Here is an 8,392-nt window from a genome sequence, read left to right on the forward strand (position 1 = left end):
GAACCACCGAGCCCGAAGCGTGGTGAGCGCAGTGAGCCCCACGAGGGGACGCATATTTTGTTACATGTATTACGCGTCCGCTCGCCATACTTCGGGCTCGGTGGCTCGCTGCGATCGCCACACTATATAGAATCAACTCCACACCAACGTGGATAGTGGGGGTATGAAAAGGTCGGGCGAACGTGTTCCGCCACCGCTCGCCATGCTTCGGGCTCGGTGGCTCGCTGTGATCGCCACACTATATAAAATCAACTCCACGCCAACGTGAATAGTGGGGGTATGAAAACGTCGGGCAGACGCGTTCCGCCGCCGCTCACCACGCTTCGGGATGACGTGGATAGTGGGGATTGGGGAGCCTAAATAAATTACATTATATGTCATTTAATTGAATAGCACATTAAATGCCATTATTATCGCATCGCATGCCATACAATAATGGCATGCGATGCGATAGGATGCGATTTTTTATCACACCCGATTTTTTTTATGTATTCACTGACAGAGAGCAGTGAATACATTACATAGGAAAATAGCATTGCATCGCATCCCATCTCATCTCATGCCATACAATAATGGCATGCGCTGCAATGCGATTTCACTACCCTGAATAGCCCACTAAGCAAATGCCGTTAGGGGGCGCTGTGATAATACACAAGTACCAATTCTTCTTAAATAGGCCCCTTAGCCATTAGCCCCGTAGCCATTAACCCCTTAGCCATTAACCTCTTAGCCATTAGCCCCTAGCCATTTGCCCCTTAGCCATTTGCCCCCTAGCCATTAGCCCCTTAGCCATTACCCCTAGCCATTTGCCCCTTAGTCATTAGCCCCCTAGCCATTTGCCCATTAGCCCCCTAGCCATTAGCCCCTTAGCCATTAGCCCCCTAGCCTTTAGCCCCTTAGCCATTAGCCCCCTAGCCATTAGCCCCCTAGCCATTAGCCCCTAGTCATTTGCCCCTAGCCATTTGCCCCTTAGCCATTAGTTCCTTAGCCATTAGCCCCCTAGCCATTTGCCCCTTAGCCATTAGTCCCCTAGCCATTAGCCCCCTATGCCATTTGCCCCTAGCCATTTGCCCCTTAGCCATTAGCCCCCTAGCCATTTGCCCCTTAGCCCGCTACCCATTATCCCCCTAGCCATTAGCCCCCTAGCCATTAGCCCCTTAGCCATTAGCCCCCTAGCCATTAGCCCCCTAGCAATTAGCCCTTTAGCCATTAGCCCCCTAGCCTTTAGCCCTTTAGCCATTAGCCCCTTAGCCATTAGCCCTTTAGCCATTAGCCCCCTAGCCATTAGACCTCTAGCCATTAGCCCCTTAGCCATTAGCCCTTTAGCCATTAGCCCCCTAGCCATTAGCCCTTTAGCCTTAAGCCATTAGCCCCTTAGCCATTTGCATCTTCAAAGATTGATACATTAAAATCCAGCAGCAAAATCGACAGAATCTAACAGTTTCCTTCAACACGCAGACTATTACCTACACCCCATAGCCGGATAAGATGGGGACATTCCACTATCTCGCTAAGGAGTCCAAGAGTTTATATCATGTTACCAGTGAGACATTTGTCCTACCGTCTGCTGAAGAGACTCTCGTACGGCGGTGGTGGATCAATTACGTCTCTTGCATTCCTGACACCGGAGCTGCCTTCTGCTGGGATGTCAAAGTATGATGGCGGAGGTGCTGGAAGGTTGATGGTTTCATTGTCTGAAAAAAATATAGAAATATATGAAATATATGCGTATATATACAGGATAGATAGATAGATATGTAGAGTAGACCGGCACTCACCCTAGGGGTGCTAGGGGTGTGTTACCCCCACAGTGTTTGTTCCCAGATAACAAGTCATATGTGTACAAAGTTTGTTGTAAATTGAACCAGCCATTCCAGAGTTTTGCTATCTGCTGGAATACTCTGTGCTGCTGCTTCACCCCTAGGGGTGCTAGGGGTGTGTTACCCCCACAGTATTTGTTCACAGATTGTAATTGTAATTGATATGTGAAATTGTATTTTTTATTAATAAAAAATGAGCTGTAATTAAATCCAATTTGGAATTTTTTTAGTTGCATCGTCCGTGTTTTAATACGCTTGTAAATAAAATTTATTAATCTTCCCTTGTACTCTGTGGATTTGTATAGATAGGCAGAAGGGCAGACAAATTTTCACTTTTATATATTACATAGACAGATAGATAGATAGATAGTTTTGTAAAGCACACCGGAATACGCTGCGCTATATAAGAAACTGTTAATAAATAAATAAAGGTACTCTTTACCTAGAACGGCGCCCACGATTTTGATCTTAGGCATCGCAAGCTAAAAAAATGCGTTGGTCGCATCGCATGCGGCCAAAAAATCACATGCGATGCGACCGACGCGATTACCGCGATTTTACATAGGGAACGCTGTTAAATGGCCCAATTGACCCGATTTTACATAGGGAACAATGTTAAATGGCCCACAGACCCCAAATAGCCACCCTGAAGTGTGAAATGGCCCCCCAATTGTTAACGCCACCCCACGATCAACGTCAACCCGAAGTGTGGCGAGCGCAGCAAGCCCGCGAGGGGCGGCGGTACGCGTCCTCCGACCTTTTCATACCCCCACTATCCACGTCGGCGTGGAGTTGAGAATAGAAAGTGTGGCGAGCGCGTCCCCTCGCGGGCTTCACAGGTATCCGCGTCCCCTCGCGGACTTCACAGGTATCCGCGTCCCCTCGCGGGTCTCGCTACGCTCGCCACACTTCGGGCTCAGTGGCTCGCTGCGCTCGCCACACTTTCTATTCTCTACTCAATGCCGACGTGTATAGTGGGGGTATGAAAAGGTCAGAGGACGCGTACCTACGCCCCTCGCGGGCTTGCTGCGCTAGCCACGCTTTGGATTGACGTTGATCGTGGGGTTGCGTTAACAATTGGGGGGGCCCCTTTAACACTTCAGGGTGGCTATTTGGGGTCTGTGGGCCATTTAACTTTGTTCCCTATGTAAAATCGGGTCAATTGGGCCATTTAACATTGTTCCCTATGTAAAATCGCGGTAATTGCGTCGGTCGCATCGCATGCGATTTTATGGCAGCATGCGATGCGACCAACGCGATTTACATTTTAACATGCATTTCTATGTAAAATCGCGGCCATCGCATCGGTCGTATCGCATGCCATTATAATGGCATGCGATGTACATGCAATGCCCGCGATGGGCGCCGTTCTAGGTGAAGAGTACTTAAATAAATTACATATATGAGAGAGAGAGATAGATAGAGAGAGAGAGAGAGAGAGAGAGAGAGAGAGAGAGAGAGAGAGAGAGAGAGATAGATAGATAGATAGATAGATAGATAGATAGATACATAGATAGACCAGACTGCTGTGGATATCACCATCAATCCAATAGTAAAGTGATGTGCACCAGAGTATACATGACTGGAGCAGATCACTTTGCATTACACCGTATTACATAATGACATGGGTCAGCACTGGCTTAACCCACATAACTGCCGCCTTCTCTGGGTGTGCCTGTCATCCACCGTCCCTGTGTATCACCAATAACACTGTTACCCTATATAACACCTGTCCCTACTGACTAATATTTCCTATAGACCAGCGGTCCTACAGCTATTGGCTAAGTTACACACCATCAGCCTATGACAGCAACATAACCGTAGGAAGTACTCACCCACAGTGATGCTGTAGGCCTGGTATACTGGTGGTGGTGACTCTACAGCAACTGGGTCCCCTTCTGGATCTGTGGTGATGTCCACTGTGGAGACAGCTCTGCACCTCATCAGCAGTAAGGAGCCAATGCCCAAAACAGCAAAGACTGGTCCCAGGATCTTCAGTACAGTGCTGCAGCCATCCTCTGGGTCACTCCGGCAGGACTCATAGGCGATGATGGTGATGAGTGACCCTGCAGTTGTTAGTGTCCCTCCAATCAAAATGGGTAAGTGTCTAAGATTTGCCATTTTAACCTGTTAGAAACAGAGAAAGTTAATTTTCCAGATCATATACTCACCATATACTCACCATGCGTCTTCTCTGGCTGGCTGGCAAACTGTTATGGCAGGTGCACAGGTCAGGTGACTCATCACCAACTGCCACATTTTCAAAGATGCACATTAGTAGCTGAGGGCAGCTCAGGGGTCCTGAGGGCCGACTGTGCAGGATATTTATCACAGCTTGTACAGACAGATAAAATACCAACCAATCACCTCCTAACTGCCATGCTACAGGCTGTGTTCGATTAATGGCAAGTTAGAAGCTGATTGGTTGGTACAATTTCTTACTCCAAAGTTTGGTACATCTGCTCAGATACAGATGTCTCATGTAACATACAATATAACTGCTCCGCAGTGTGCTATAGATAACATATAATGCATGGAATAATATATAGGGCCTACTGTAGCTGGCCAGATTATGAATGGGCCGGATGGAGCTGCAGCTCCAGGCCCACCATTACAATAGGCCCACATGGTCTGCAGATAGGAATTTTTTATTTCCTGTTACAGCCTGCAGCCTGCGAGTAGCCATCTGTACCTCCTCCTGGCCAGGACCTGTGACACCCCCACTCCACACTCGCAGCTGTGGCGCCAGTGGAACGGATCACACCAGCACTTTTCCTGCTACAGCTACACTATAGCGTTCCTGCCAGCTCATGCTTGCCTACCTGACCCTCTCCATGAGGGAGAAAATGCTCTGTTCCTGGACTTCCCTGGTAATGTAAGATTGCCATCACCTGTGGGGAGCTAGGTAATTGATAAGAAAGATGTTTCACCACAGGTGCTGGCAATCCTACATTAACAGGGAAGTCCAGGAACAGAGCATTTTCTCCCTCATGGAGCGGGTCAGGTAAGCAAGTATGTGCCAGCTGCCACCCGAGGCCCCACCCACCTAAATTCCAGCAGCAGCAGCTCTGCTTCAAACAACACACGGCACACTACACGGTACAGCAGCACTAAGCACTGTAGGCTGCACTAGACCTCCTGCGCCGCACAGCATCTCAGCGCCATCCCTGCTCTGCATGACAGCAGGCTACATGTGCTCCGCCTCCCCTAGTGGCTAAACCTAAAGTTATCTCCATGAGGGCTGTCCCGCAGGGCCGGCGCTACCACTAGGCAGCTTCAGGAAGCTGCCTAGGGAACCGGCCGCTGGAGGGCACCCCTTGTTCATTTAACATTTATATAAAGCTGAGTCACGATTCCTAAGCGCGGGCGCCACTTTCCTCCCAACAAGCTTTGCGCAGTTTCAGCGGTTTCCGGGCGATACTGTAGAAGGCGGGGGAGAATTGAGCAGCAGTGTCATGTTGCAGCCGCCCTCCCACCTGTACCACACCAGCTTGCCCCTCACTAGCGTCAGCTGCAGAACCAGCGTGACATCCCGGCATGGGCTGAAAGCAGCAAGAGGCACTGAGCTGGTGACAGCAGCGGGGAGTAGCAACCCTTTCCTCCGGGGTGATGTGGGAGCTGTACTCGTATCGGCTGTCTGGGAGTGTGGGATATATATATGTAAATATGTATGAGAGCGTGTATGGCTATAATGTAACATAGGTTGTTATTTCAGTCCCAAGCACTTAAAAGGGATACCCCGATTTCAGGGTATCACATTTACTCAGCGCCCCACTAAGGGGGCGTGTCATGATCCACCCAAAGTGTGTGTCTATATGAAGAGATTGTGAAAAGAGATTGTGAACGTGGCACCTAGAAGCGTGGGTGTGTACTGCTACATCTGAGAGGAATCTTTTTGAATGACTTATATCCAAATATAGATGAGCCCCAAAGTAGTTAGTAGAGATACTATACTTGGTAAAGTGCTGGGAAATGGTGCTGATGATTCAATGTAAATGTATCTGTCTCTCATTCCTTTTTTCCCCAAAAAATGTAACAATGTAATGTGGGCTAGGTGACATGAGGGAGATTGCTAGACTAATGAGGGAGAGAGGGAGAATGCTGCTATTTCAGGGAGTCACCTGCAGAACAGTGGTCGAAGTGGGCCGGTATACAGCGGTACTGTATGTCATACCGGCACTTCTTCGACCACTGACACGGAAGTGACTTTTATTTCATAAAAAAGTGTGCAGCAGGAGGCAGTGGAAGTGGCCAACCTGTTGCACTGCTGCCGACAGATGTATGGAGTCTGCCTGCTGAAGATTTCATCCGCCAGCACCCTCCCCCTGCAAGTGGTGCCGCCAGTGGCGTAAGTACTGACGGTGCATGGGGTGCAGCTGTTGTGGGAACGGAGCCGTCTCCAGGGCCCGCTGCTCCCCTGCACACAGTTTACACTACACTACAGAACGGGCACTGGCGAACTGAGCCGCTCTCTCCACCCCAGACGCCAGAAATCTGAGGCGCTCTCTCCCCCTGGACGCTGCTGGAGAGTGGAGACCGGAGCTGCTCTAACACACCCACCCCAGACGCCGGAGATGATCTGCGCAGCCCGATCCCTGCCCAGCAGCCGAGACACCTCCATCCTCCAGCAGCTGCACCATGTGTGAAGGGAAGCAGTGCTTGGCCTGCCTTCTGCTTCTGCACAGGGGTGACTACCCTGTGCTTCCAGTCTGGCGGGCATCCTTAATTCCCATTCAGGATTTCTCTGCTGCCAGTCTCCCCTTCACCCTATGCCTGGGTCCATCCATGGGCCTTATTCATTAACACCTCATTACCCCACAGATATGTAAGTGCCTGGCGATCCCTATACCCACATACACCCCCCCAGTGTGTGACACCTTGTGTATGTAAAACTTTTGTACCCCCTACCCTGTTCCTCTGTGTATGACCCCCTTAAACCTCCATCATCTCTGGTGTATGTCCCCGTGTGTGTGACACCTTGCCCCCCCCCGCCCCCTACCACCCTAATCCCTGTATGTGTAACACCTTGTTCCTAGGGTTGCCACCTTCCTCATCATCGATTCATGGAGATTTCCCTCTAGCAAGTATTGCGCGCGCCGAAGGCCGAAGGTTTGCCCGCACAGGCTGGGAATGGATGTTTAGCATAAACATCCATCACATGCTGCGGGTAACTGTCCACATCTTTCGATGGTCGGCGACCATAGAAAGATGTGGAAGGTACATGCATATATAAGTAACTTTTAAGTCACTTCCATATGCGTGCACACTGGCACGGATATGGGCGGGCAGCTGACATCGGTGCAGTTTAAATTGATAGAAAGCAAGTGTTTTTCTGCAAAATAAACACCTGCCTCGTAAATACAATGTCCCCATACACGTCCCACATTTTTGAACTTATGCAGAATATTACCCTATTTACAAATAGCCAAATGAAGTCATTTAAAAAAAACTGCCTCATTAAGCATGGGGAAAGGGGCTGGTCCCAGGGGTTCTGTAGCAAGTTAACCCAGTGGCGTAGCTAAATTTTGGGCGCCCCCCCCCCCCCCAAGCACCACCCCCCCCCCCCCAATCTCCAGCAGCCTTACCTATCGCGCTGGTCCCGGCGTCTCCGTTCTTCTGCTGAGGAGTCGCACCCCCACAAAATGGCCGCCCCCATACAGCAGACAGTTTCAGAGAACAGTGTGCTATATGGGTCCTCAGCAGAAGAACGGAGCCGCCAGGACCAGCGAGATAGGTAAGTCTGCGGGGGATTGGGGGGGTGTAACTATAGCACCGCAGCCCCCGGCGCCCCCACATGCACAGAGCCCCCCCGCGCTGATGGGGGCTGCGGTGCTATGGTTACGCCGCTGAGTTAACCATAAAACAGCAATTTGCCCACAGATTTGACCTACTCAGAGTCTGTGAGAAAAAAGCAGCACTAAATCAGCTAAAGTTGTGTGGCTATAATGGAATAGGAAAATACTTCAAGATACTAATACAGGGTTCAGGGCCGGTGCAATAGTGTCCGGCGCCCTCCTGCAAACCATACATTTTGTGCCCTTTCACATTGCCATTGCAACAAGCTGCAGCTCGATTGTGGGAGTGTATGCAACATGCGATCCTATGGAGGATCTCGGGTGCATGTACATGTATGCATACACCATCTCAGGCGACCATATTGCCAGTGATGGGAGTGTGCCCCGGCGATAAATCGCGGGGTGCGTGCTCCCATTTTCAGCCCTGTTATTATCACTGGTTGCAGGAGCTTGCTCCTGCGACCAGCTGATTACCTCTGTGGCACCGCCGGCAGAGGTTCCCTTTCATCAGCGACCATCTCTGGTCGCTGATGAAAAGGAGAAACTGCGCAATATTTTGCTCAGCCATATATTGCTAGCAATATATGGCTGAGCAATATATCTCCCCCATTATATCTCCCCCATGTGTACGGGGCTTTACACAAATTCCATTGAACGTACAGCATGTTAGGCAGATAATTACTAAGCAATTGATTTCCCAAACCCTTAATTTTTGCCTCCCAAAGTCATAATGCAAAATAAGCTTCTTTGTTCTAGGCAGGTACAGCCGTGAGATCT

The sequence above is a fragment of the Crinia signifera genome, chromosome 4 (assembly GCF_055691185.1).
Source record: "Crinia signifera chromosome 4, ASM5569118v1, whole genome shotgun sequence".
Lineage (NCBI taxonomy): Eukaryota > Metazoa > Chordata > Amphibia > Anura > Myobatrachidae > Crinia > Crinia signifera.